This window comes from Bubalus bubalis, chromosome 10 (genome assembly GCF_019923935.1).
Source record: "Bubalus bubalis isolate 160015118507 breed Murrah chromosome 10, NDDB_SH_1, whole genome shotgun sequence".
Classification (NCBI taxonomy): domain Eukaryota; kingdom Metazoa; phylum Chordata; class Mammalia; order Artiodactyla; family Bovidae; genus Bubalus; species Bubalus bubalis.
The window spans coordinates 90,657,335-90,670,735 of NC_059166.1; the positions used below are offsets into that span (position 1 = coordinate 90,657,335).

The 13,401-nt window shown below is 36.7% G+C and overlaps 1 long non-coding RNA gene across 1 annotated transcript in view; it reads right to left on the reverse strand.

Moving 5' to 3' along the window:
• LOC123327880 overlaps positions 1–13,401 on the reverse strand; it is a 33,902-nt gene that overhangs the window by 12,022 nt on the left and 8,479 nt on the right. The window contains exons 2-3 of the long non-coding RNA XR_006542557.2: positions 12,661–12,827; positions 992–1,049 (exon numbers count right to left, since the gene is read on the reverse strand). This is a non-coding gene — a long non-coding RNA (uncharacterized LOC123327880). The remainder of the gene's footprint in view (positions 1–991; positions 1,050–12,660; positions 12,828–13,401) is intronic.

Consider the following 13,401-nt stretch of genomic DNA (forward strand, 5'->3'; position numbering starts at 1 on the left):
CCTTCATCAGTTTTGTCCATTCCCCCATCACCCATCCCCATCCCTTCAGTCAACCACCAGTTTGTTCTCTGTGTCTATGAACCTGTTCCGTTTGGGGGTTTTTTCCTTGTTTTTTAGTTTCTACATATAAGTGAAATCATATGCCATTTATCTTTCTCTGACTTCTTTCCCTTAGCATAATACCCTCAAGGTCCACCCACATTATCATAAATGCAAGATTTCATTCTTTTATATAACTGAGAAATATTCCATTACACACACACACACACACACACACACACTGCATCTTCTTTACTCATTTATCTTTTGATGGATACTTAGGTTGCTTCCGTATCTTGGCTACCATAAATAATGCTGCAATGAACATTGAAGTGCATATACCTCTTCAAATACATGTTTTTGTTTCCTTCAGAAAAATACACAGAAGGGGGACTGCTGTATCATATGGTAATTCTATTTTTCAATTTTGATAAACTACCATAACATTTTTCATAGTGGCTGTACCAATTTACAGTCCCCCCAAATGTACCTGAGGTTTTCCTTCTCTCTACAACCTCACCAACACTTATTTCTGGCAGATGCGAAATGATATCTCTTTGTGCTTTTGATTTACTTTTCCCTGATAATTAAAGATATTGAGCATCTTTTTTTTTCTTTTTTGACTTATAACAACAAAAATTTGTTTATTCTCTCAGAGTTCTGGAGGCCAGAAAACTGAAATCAAGGCACCAGAAGGGTCATACTCCCTCTGGGTGTTCTGCAGGAGACTCCATTCCTTGCCTCTCCACCTTCTGGTGGTTGCTGGCTCCCTTGCCTTGTGGTCACGTCACTCCAATCTCTGCTTCCATCTTCCATCACTTTTAAGGAACTCTCATTGAACTTAGGACCCACTTGAATAACCCAGTGTGATATCAGTTCAAGATACTTAAATTATTTACATCAATAATTAAGGTAACATTCACAGATTCGAAGGGGTAGGATGTGAACATACCATTGGGGAGAGCGGCAGTCATTCAACCCATTACAGAAGCATTCCATTCAGAGGATCTCTAGGAGAAAACACAGAAATTTTAATTAAAGTATAATTAACCTACAACACTGTTTTAGATCACTGAAGATGGTGACTACAGCCATGAAATTAAAAGATGCTTACTCCTTGGAAGGAAAGTTATGACCAACCTAAATAGTATATTCAAAAGCAGAGACATTACTTTGCCAACAAAGGTCTGTCTAGTCAAGGCTATGGTTTTTCCAGTGGTCATGTATGGATGTGAGAGTTGGACTGTGAAGAAAGCTCAGTGCTGAAGAATTGACGCTTTCGAACTGTAGTGTTGGAGAAGACTCTTGAGAGTCCCTTGGACTGCAAGGAGATCCAACCAGTCCATCCTAAAGGAGATCAATCCTGAGTGTTCATTGGATGGACTGATGTTGAAGCTGAAACCCCAATACTTTGGCCACCTGATGAGAAGAACTGACTCATTGAAAAGACCCTGATGTTGGGAAAGATTGAAGGCAGGAGTAGAAGGGGACGACAGAGGATGAGATGGCTGGATGGCATCACTGACCTGATGGACATGAGTTTGAGTGAACCCCGGGAGTTGGTGATGGACAGGGAGGCCTGGCATGCTGCCCTTCATGGGGTCGCAAAAAGTCGGACACGACTGAGCGACTGAACTGAACTGAACTCAACTGATACAACACAGTGACTCAATATTTCTATCTGTTACATAAATGATCACAATGATAAGTCTAGCTACCTTCTATCACCAGACAAAGATGTTAAAGTAATATTGACTGTACACTTCATCTGTGTGACTTATTTATTTTATAACTGGAAGTCTGTAACTCTTAATCTCCCTCACCTATTTCACTGATCCCAGCATTCTCCTCCCGCACTCTGGCAACCACGTTTGTTTTCTGGTATCCACAAATCTGTTTCTGTTTTGTTATGTTTGTTCCTGTTTTGTTTATTAGCTTCCACATATAAGTGAAGTCTTATGGTATTTGTTTTCTCTGTCTGATTTATTTCATTTAGTGTAATACCCTCTAGGTCCATCCATATTGTCACAGATGGCAAGATTTTATTCTTTTATGGCTGAGTAATATTCCATTTATCTTTGTATAACACACACACACACACACACACACACATATATATCACTTTTTCTTTATCCATTTATCTAACAATCGGAACATAGATTGCTTCCATATCTTGGCTTTTGTAAATAATGTTGCAAAAATATAGGGGTGCACATATAAAAATATAAGGCTCATGCCTTTATTTTATTTTTTTTTTGACAAATCCCCAGAAGTACAATTGCTTCCTAATATGGTAGCTCTGGTTTTAATTATATATTTGAGGAACTTCCATATATTTTTCCATAGTTGGTGCACCAATATACATTTCCACCAAATGTGTAACAGTGTTCCTTTTTCTCCACATCCTCACCAAAACTTGCCACTTGTTGTCTTTTTTTTATTATAGCCCTCTGACAGCTATAAGGTGATGTTTCATTGTGCGTTTGATTTTCATTTCCTGGATGAGCATTTTTTCATGTATCTTTTGGCCATTTACATGTTTTTTTTAAATATGTCTATTCAAGTCCTCTGTTTATTTTTTAATCAAGTTGGCTTTTGATATTGAGTTGTATGAGTTCCTCATATATTTGGGATGTTAACCCTTTATCTGATCTATCTTTTGAAAGTTTCTTCTTCCATTCAGTAGGCTGTCTTTTCATTCTGTTGATAGTTTCCTTCACCATTCAAAAACTTTTCAGTTTGATGTACTCCAGTTTGTTTATTTTTGGCTTTGTTTCTCTTGATTGGGGAGATGGATCCCAAAAAAGTATTGCTAAGAACAAAGTCAAAGAGCACCCATGTTTCCTTCTGGGAATTTTGTGGATTCAGGTCTTACATTTGATTCTTTAAATAATTTTGAGTTTATTTTTGTATATGGCGTAGCAAAGAAATTAGATTATTTTGCATGTAGCTGTCGAGTTTTCCCCACACCATTTATTGAAGAGGCTTTCTTTCCCCCACTGCATATTCTTGGCTCCTTTGCCATAGATTGATTGACCATGTAAGTATGAATTTATTTCTGGTCTCTCTGTTTTGATTCATTCATTCATGTGTCTGTTTTTATGCCAGTACCATACTGTTTGATTACTGTCACTTTGTAGTATAGCCTGAAGTTAGGAGACATGAAATTTCAAGCATTTTTCTTCTTTCTCAAGATCATATTGAAGAGGTTTTTTTAATCATAAACGGATATTGAATTTTGTCACAGGCTTTTTCTGCATCTATTGGGATGATCATATTTTTATTCTTGCATTTGTTAATGTGGTACATCACATGGATTTATTTGTGGATACTGAACCATCCTTGTATCCCTGGGATAAATTCCACTTAATCATACTGTATAATCCTTTTCATTTATTGTTGATTTTGGCTTGGTAATATTTTGCCATTTTTGCATTTGCATTCACTAGTCATTTTGACCTGTATTTTTGTGGTATCTTTGTCTACTTTTTATATCAAGATGTTGCTGGCCTTGTAGAATGAGTTCAGAAATGTTTCTTTCTCTCTAATTTTCTGGAATAGCTCAAGAAGGATACATATTAATTATTCTTTAAATGCAGGGTAGAATTTACCTGTGAAGTAATCTGGTCCTGGACTTCCATTTATTGGGAGGAATTTTAAATTATTGACTCAGTTTCATTAATGGTAATTGGTCTGCTCATATTCCCCCCAGTTCAGTTTTGAGAGTTTGTACATTTCTAGGAATTTATTTCTTCTAGGTTTTTCATTTTATTGGAGTATAATTATTTGTAATAATGTCTTATAATGTATTTCTGGTGTCAGCTGTAACTTCTTTTTTTTTTTTTTCATTTATGATTTTTTATTGGGCCCACTTTTTTTTGATGAGCCTGGCTAAAAATTCTTCTATTTTGTTTATCTTATCAAAGAACCAGCATAGTTTCATTTATCTTTTCTACTTATTTGTAAGTCTCTATTTCATTTACTTGTGCTCTGATCTTTATTACTTCTTTCCTTTGAGTAATTTGAATTTTGTCTATTTTTCTTCTTATTCTTTTAGGTTTAAAGTATGATTGTTATTTGAGATTTTCCTTGTTTTCTGAAGTATGCCTGTAGTGCTATAAACTTCCCTCCTAGGAGTGCTTTTGCTTGGTTTTATAGATTTCAGATCATTTCTGTCTTCATTTGCTCCAGATAATTTTTGATTCCTTCTTTGATTTCTTCAGTGACCAGTTGGCTGTTTAATAGCATATTGTTTAACTTCCAAATGTTTGCTTGCTTTTAAGCTTTTGCTTTCTGCAGTTTTTTTCTTGAAGTTGACTCTAGTTTCATTGTGTTGTGGTCAGAAAAGAAGTTTGATATCATTTCAATCTTCTTACATTTATTGAGCCTTGTTTTGTGGCCTAGAATGTAATCTATCCCGGAGTATGTTGTATGTTCCATGTGCAGTTGAAAAATGTGTATTCTACTGTCCACAATTTGATTTATATATATATATATATATATATATATATATATATATAACATATGTATATAAATGTGTGTGTGTGTAAAATATGTCATTTAAGGATGATGTTTCCTTACTGATTTTATGCCTGGATGATCTTTCCACCTTTGTAAGTGGGTTGTCAAATTCCCTACTTTGTTACTGTCAATTTCTCCCTTTCTATCAGTCAGTTAATATTTGCTTTATGTGTTTATGTGCTGCTATATTGGACACAGATATATTTACAATTGTTGTATATTTTTCTTGGATTATTCTTTTATCATCATGTAATGTCCTTCTTTGTATCTGTTACAGTCTGTTTTTAAATCTATTTTGTCTGATGTAAATATTGCTTTCCCAGCTTTCTTTTCATTTCATTTGCACGAACTATCTTTTTCCATCTCCTCACTTTCAGTGTGTGTCTTTAGATTAGAAGTGAATCTCTTGTAGCATCATATATATGGGTCTTATTTTTTCATCCATTCTATGTCTATCTTTTATTTATTCATTTTTTTTAGATTTGAATTTCCATTTTTTATTATTCTTATTTTATCTCCTGTATTAATGTCTATTTGTTCACCTATAATTTCTCTAAACATATTAATTTTCTCTCTTGTATTTACATTTATATTTGGACAATTGAACAATGTGTCTAGCACACAGTAAGTTGTACCTATTATTGTTATAGTATTTTTTTTAATTTTTTTTTGTTTTTTTTTTATTTTATTTTATTTTTTAACTTTACAATATTGTATTGGTTTTGCCAAATGTCAACATGAATCTGCCACAGGTATACATGTGTTCCCCATCCTGAACCCTCCTCCCTCCTCCCTCCCTGTACCATCCCCCTGGGTTGTCCCAGTGCACCAGCCCCAAGCATCCAGTATCGTGCATCGAACCTGGACTGGTGATTCATTTCATATATGATATTATACATGTTTCAATGCCATTCCCTCAAATAATCCCACCCTCTCCCTCTCCAACAGAGTCCAAAAGAGTGCTCTATACATCTCTGTCTCTTTTGCTGTCTCATATACAGGGTTATTGTTACCATCTTTCTAAATTCCATATATATGCGTTAGTATGAAATGAACTGATACTGTATTGGTGTTTTTCTTTCTGGCTTACTTCACTCTGTATAATAGGCTCCAGTTTCATCCACCTCATTAGAACTGATTCAAATGTATTCTTTTTAATGGCTGAGTAATACTCCATTGTATATATGTACCACAGCTTTCTTATCTATTCATCTACTGATGGACATCTAGGTTGCTTCCATGTCCTGGCTATTTTAAACAGTGCTGCGATGAACACTGGGGTACACGTGTCTCTTTCAATTCTGGTTTCCTCAGTGTGTATGCCCAGCAGTGGGATTGCTGGATCATAAGGCAGTTTGGTTTCCAATTTTTAAGGAATCTCCACACTGTTCTCCATAGTGACTCTACTAGTTTGCATTCCCACCAACAGTGTAAGAGGGTTCCCTTTTTTCCACACCCTCTCCAGCACTTATTGCTTGTAGACTTTTGGATTGCAGCCATTCTGACTGACGTGAAATGGTACCTCATAGTGGTTTTGACTTGCATTTCTCTGATGAGTGGTGTTGAGCATCTTTTCATGTGTTTGTTAGCCATCTGTATGTCTTCTTTGGAGAAATGTCTATTTAGTTCTTTGGCCCATTTTTTGATTGGGTCATTTATTTTTCTGGAATTGAGCTGTAGGAGTTGCTTGTATATTTTTGAGATTAGTTGTTTGTCAGTTGCTTCATTTGCTATTATTTTCTCCCATTCTGAAGGCTGTCTTTTCACCTTGCTTATAGTTTTATTTGTTGTGCAGAAGCTTTTAAGTTTAATTAGGTCCCATTTGTTTATTTTTTCTTTTATTTCCAATATTCTGGGAGGTGGGTCATAGAGCATCTTGCCGTGATGTATGTCGGAGAATGTTTTGCCTATGTTCTGGTTCTTTGAAAGGATAAACAAAATTGACAAACCATTAGCCAGACTCATCAAGAAACAAAGGGAGAAAAATCAAATCAATAAAATTAGAAATGGGTCGTCCCAGTGCACCAGCCCCACGCATCCAGTATCGTGCATCGTACCTGTGGCGGATTCATTTTGATATTTGGCAAAACTAATACAGTTATGTAAAGTCTAAAAATAAAATAAAATTAAAAAAATAATAATAATAAAATAAAATTAGAAATGAAAATGGAGAGATCACAATAGACAACACAGAAATACAAAGGATCATAAGAGACTACTATCCGCAATTATATGCCAATAAAATGGACAACGAGGAAGAAATGGACAAATTCTTAGAAAAGTACAACTTTCCAAAACTCGACCAGGAAGAAATAGAAAATCTTAACAGACCCATCACAAGCACAGAAATTGAAACTGTAATCAGAAATCTTCCAGCAAACAAAAGCCCAGGTCCAGACAGCTTCACAGCTGAATCCTACCAAAAATTTAGAGAAGAGCTAACACCTATCCTGCTCAAACTCTTCCAGAAAATTGCAGAGGAAGGTAAACTTCCAAACTAATTCTATGAGGCCACCACCACCCTAATACCAAAACCTGACAAAGATGCCACAAAAAAAGAAAACTACGGGCCAATATCACTGATGAACATAGAGGCAAAAATCCTTAACAAAATTCTAGCAATCAGAATCCAACAACACATTAAAAAGATCATACACCATGACCAAGTGGGCTTTAGCCCAGGGATGCAAGGATTCTTCAATATCCGCAAATCAATCAATGTAATACACCACATTAACAAATTGAAAAATAAAAACCATATGATTATCTCAATAGATGCAGAGAAAGCCTTTGACAAAATTCAACATCCATTTATGATAAAAACTCTCCAGAAAGAAGGAATAGAAGGAACATACCTCAACATAAGAAAAGCTATATATGACAAACCCACAGCAAACATTATCCTCAATGGTGAAAAATTGAAAGCATTCCCCCTGAAGTCAGGAACAAGACAAGGGTGCCCACTTTCACCATTACTATTCAACATAGTTTGGGAATTTTTTGCCACAGCAATCAGAGCAGAAAAAGAAATAAAAGGAATCCAAATTGGAAAAGAAGAAGTAAAACTCTCACTGTTTCCAGATGACATGATCCTCTACATAGAAAACCCTAAAGACTCCACCAGAAAATTACTAGAACTAATCAATGAATATAGTAAAGTTGCAGGATATAAAATCAACACACAGAAATCCCTTGCATTCCTATACATTAATAATGAGAAAATAGAAAGAGAAATTAAGGAAACAATTCCATTCACCATTGCCACGAAAAGAATAAAATACTTAGGAATATATCTACCTAAAGAAACTAAAGACCTATATATAGAAAACTATAAAACACTGGTGAAAGAAATCAAAGAGGACACTAACAGAAGGAGAAATATACCATGTTCATGGATTGGAAGAATCAATATAGTGAAAATGAGTATACTACCCAAAGCAATTTATAGATTCAATGCAATCCCTATCAAGCTACCAATGGTATTCTTCACAGAGCTAGAACAAATAATTTCACAATTTGTATGGAAATACAAAAAACCTTGAATAGCTAAAGCAATCTTGAGAAAGAAGAATGGAACTGGAGGAATCAACCTGCCTGACTTCAGGCTCTACTACAAAGCCACAGTTATCAAGACAGTATGGTACTGGCCCAAAGACAGAAATATAGATCAATGGAACAAAATAGAAAGCCCAGAGATAAATCCACGCACTTATGGACACCTTATCTTTGACAAAGGAGGCAAGAATATACAATGGATTAAAGACAATCTCTTTAACAAGTGGTGCTGGGAAAACTGGTCAACCACTTGTAAAAGAATGAAACTAGAGTCCATAAGACTGTTCTATACATCAGTGTCTCTTTTGCTGTCTCGTACACAGGGTTATTGTTACCATCTTTCTAAATTCCATATATATGCATAGAACAGTCTTATGGACTCTGTGGGAGAGGGAGAGGGTGGGAAGATTTGGGAGAATGGCATTGAAACATGTAAAATATCATGTATGAAATGAGTTGCCAGTCCAGGTTCGATGCACGATACTGGATGCTTGGGGCTGGTGCACTGGGACGACCCAGAGGGATGGAATGGGGAGGGAGGAGGGAGGAGGGTTCAGGATGGGGAACACATGTATACCTGTGGCGGATTCATTTTGATATTTGGCAAAACTAATACAGTTATGTAAAGTTTAAAAATAAAATAAAATTAAAAAAATAAATAAAAATAAAAATAATATTCAATGCTGGTAAAGGTTCAGCAACACAAGATCTTTCATTATATGGTTGTACCAGTTAGTTTATGCAATATTTCTAAAAAAGAACTTAAGTTTTTTAAAAGCCTAAAAAAAAAAAAAAATGAATGAAACTAGAACACTTTCTAACACCATACACAAAAATAAACTCAAAATGGATTAAAGATCTAAACATAAGACCAGAAACTATTTACTCATTTTTTGACCACTCCATGTGGCAAGTGGGATCTTTCTCAACCAGGACCAGGAATCAAACCATACCCCCTGCAGTGGGAACAATGAATCTTAACCACTGGACCACCAGGGAAGGCCCATCCTATGTCTTTTGATTAATACATTTAGTCCATTGACAGTTAAAGTTCATATATATGTACTTAATGCCATTTCATTGTTTTCTGATTGTTTTTGTAGTTCTTCTCTGTTTCTTTCTTCTCTTGTTCTTTTCCTTTGTGATCTGATGACTGTCTTTAAGTCTATGTTTGGATTCTTCCTCTTTTTTTATGTGTGGATTTATGGAAAAATATTTGTTTGTGGTTACCATGAGGTTCATATATTGTTGTTTAGTTGCTAAGTCATGTCCAACTCTTTTGTCATCCATGGATTGCCAGGCTCTTCTACCCAGGAAAGAATACCAGAGTGAGTTTCTATTTCCTACTCCAGGGGATCTTCCTGACCCAGGCAACTGAACCCATGTCTCCTGCATTGGCAGGTGGATTCTTTACCACTGAGACACCAGGGAAGCCCAGAGGTTCATATATATCAACCTATGTATATAACTACCTATTTTGATGATTCCTTAAGTTTGAACACATTCTAAAAGTCCTAAATTTTTACTCCTGCCACATTTTATGTTTTGATGTCAAATTTTATATATATTGTGTATCTTTTAACTACTATTGTAGATATAGATGATTTTACTACTTTTTTACTTTTAACCTTCCTTCTAGCTTTATAAGTGGCTAATCCACTACCTTTCCTATATGCTTTCTATTGCCAGTGAGATTTTTTTTTTCTGTCATAATTTTTCTTATTTCTTATCTGGCCTTTTATTCCACTTGGAGAGGCCCCTTTAACGCTTCTTGAAAGGCTGATTCAGTGGTGAACTCCTTCAGCTTTTGATTTTATGTAAAATTCTTTATCTCTCCTTAAATCTGAATGATAACCTCGCCAGGTAGAATACTCTTATTTGTAGGAGTTTTTGCCTTTCATCACTTTGAATGTATCATGCACATCTTCTGGTTTGCAGTTTCTGCTGAAAAGACTTATGGTACTTCCCTTGTATGTAACTGATTATTTTTCTCTTGCTGCTATTAACATTGTCTTTTTTTATTGGAATATAATTACTTTGCAATATTGTACTAGTTTTTGATTCTGTTTTCATCTTTAATTTTTGACATTTTATTGGTGTGGATATGTTTGTGTTCTCCAAAATGGAACGTCTCCATCTTGAAGGAACAGACATAAGTAGGAAATGTGCTATGGAGTCCAACAGCACCTTCCCTTCCAGCCACCAGAACCAGGTGTTTCAGGGGTTTTCCTGTGTAGGGTGTGTACACCTTTCTGTTTTGGAGATACCGATTGCTGTCAGCACACTGGAATGCAGTGCTGGCCCTCGGCCTGGCTGAATGCAAGGCTCTGCTTTGCGCTGTTGCTGCAGGTATGCTGCAGGGGCAGAACAATCTCCAGGCACAGCTGGTTTTGGGGCCCAGAGGCATGTAATTACCGGAAACTTACTGGTTGGCAGGCAGAGCCCCAGTGCAGCTGGCTGAGAGTCTCAGTGTCACATGACCACTGGTGAGTAGTACAGGCTCCCAGCCCAACTGACTGGAGCCCAGTGGCATGCAGCTGGTACAGGCGTAGGCAGTGGGGTAGGCCCCTGGCATGGCCAGCATGAGGCCTGGTGGCATGCAAATGCTACAAGCACGCTGGTAGGTAGGACAAACCCTAGTACTGATACACTAGAAGGAGGACTCCAAAATGACACCTACCAGCACTTGTATGCGCATGGTAGAATATGGTCGCAAAAATGGCTACCTCTAGTGTCTCAGTCGCTGTGAGGAGTCTCAGAGGCCTCCTGCCCCTCCAGGAAGTTGTCCAAGGTAAACAAGTAAGTCTAACATCGGTGCCTTTCAAACTGCTAACTCTGCGCTGGAACTCAGAGCAAGTGAGTTTTTGCCCTTTAAGAACAGAAGCCCAGTTTCCTACAGGCCTTGGGCTCCTCTGAGTGTAAGCCCTTCCAGTGTTCAAAGTCAGATGTTTTGAGAGCTTCTCTTCCTGGTGCAGCACCCCCAAGCTGAAGAGCACAATGTAGGGACTGGACTCCTCAATCTCAGGAGAACCTCAGTGATTGTCACTTTCTCCTGCGTGTGCATTACTACCCCAAGGGTGTGTGTCCTGACTGCACCGTGTCTCTATCACTGTTATCCATTTCGCTGTGGCTCCTTTAATATATCTTTAGTTGTGGGAAACCTTTACTTTTCATCAGGTTGTTCTCAGAGACAGGTGCTCTATAAGTTGTTGTGATTTGCCCGTTAGAGGAAATAAGGTCAGGATCTTCCTACTCTGCCTTCTTGATCTAATGGTGAGATTCTTTCTTGTGGAGTCAAAAAGTCTTGAAGACCAGGGTGGAAATTGTTGCAGAATTTTGAGTCTTTGGACTTCTAGTTCTTTCAAGAAACTATTTTGTTTTGGTAATATTTGGACACTAAGTAAATACTTACTAAAGAACAAATTGCTTAATTAATTTTCACTCAATGTATTTACTCATTGACTCTTTAGGCTAAATTAACAAGATTTTGCCAAAGGCTAGCTTTGGTTGCTTCCAGAACAATGCCTCTTTAGTATGTGTATGTATAAATGCAGCAATAGTTGCAATCATGTCTGATTGTTTTTTAATTTTTATTGATGTATAGTTGCTTTATAATGTGTTCATTTCTGCAGTACAGTATATTAAATCAGTTATATGTATGCGTATATCCCCTCTTTTTTGAATCTCCTCCCCATTTAGGTCACCACAGAGCATTATTCTACTAGACAAATATCCTCTGAGTTTGGGAAAATTCTTAAATACATTATATACTGAAAAATAGAAATTAAATGCATAAAGTATAGTGGACAGTATTGAGAAAGGTCAGATGAATAATCCTAGGCTTTGGTCTCTTCATATCCATCAGAAATATCTAACAGCAGAGCATGGTAGAATATAGGTGCTGCCCTTGGCTAAGTAGCAACTTCAGCCCCAGACACTTCTCTCCGCATTACTTGCTCAACATTCTGCCAGGAAAAAACCCTGGATGACAAAGGTGTGTAATACATGTGTTATTCACCTCTGTTCTTATGATAGTAAAAATTTGTCTGAAAAGGAGAGTTTAGTCATTATGTCAAATTTTCTTAATTTCAAAACTTAGTTTTCTAAAATTTCAAAAGGCTTATTTATCTGGCTGTTGTTACAGACCTCCACTTTCAACTAAATAGACCAGATATGGTTGCTAATGTTGGTGACAACAAATATAAACCTCGTAATCAGCCCATTTACAGTAATATCTATTCAGTAGCTTTTTAAATAAAACACATATAGAGTCTAAGAAATAGTCTGAATGCTATAAATTAATTGGTGAATTAGTTAATTCATCGCCAAGTGTCATTCATGGTGATGGGGAACTCCATGACTCTAAAGAAACCGTGGGAGCCAGCACGCTTGAATTGTTCACATTCATTTCACTGAATTTAGAGGTGTAGGGAGAGCTTTCAAAGTTTTCTCTGAATTCTATTAACACCCCTAGAAGACTGACATATGGAAACTGTAGCCAAGATAGAAGAAAGATACACAGAACTAGGGTGCAGGCAATCTTACCAGGCCTGTCAAGATGCACAGACACTGGCACGCTTCTGACTTCTTTGGGAGGTGAGCACACAGGTGGAATGGAGAGTTCCCTGACAGGGTTCACGATCATCTCAAACTTTCACAGATCAAATGCTGACAAACATGAGACGCAGTGTCCCAAGGTGTCCCGAACATCCCTTAGACAGTTGGAGACAAAACTGTATTTCACTCCATTGTCTTGAACACTAATTTCAAAATGAACTTTAACCTGAAGGTCTTGTATAAGAACTTATATAATTTCTTCACTTTTCTGAATAATGCATTTCTGTTCATTATAAATTAATTTAAGTCCCATGGCAGATCAGGACATCATTTATGGTTTAAGAAAATTGGGGGGAATAAAAGGTCAGACGAGAGTTAGATGTGGTAGTGGAAAAATATCTGGCCGGTATATTTCATGGAATGTTTTGCAATCGCTTTTAAAATCTCTGGAAAGCTAGTCCTGAAGAACTTTATAGAAATTAAGGAGTTATTGGCAAGGCCTCTTGACTGAGACAGCTCAGTGGAAATATACCAATCCCAAAAAACAATAATTTAAGTTCTCCCTCTTCTGTTTCTAAGGATCGCCTGCCATCTAGTGGATGTATCAGAGTCATCGTGAATTGCTTTCTTGAAAACAATCAATAGTACTCATTGATAAATGTAACAATTTTTTAAAAAACTAAGAACAGGGCAGGAGCTTGTACTGTAGCCCAGAATAAACCCTATCTC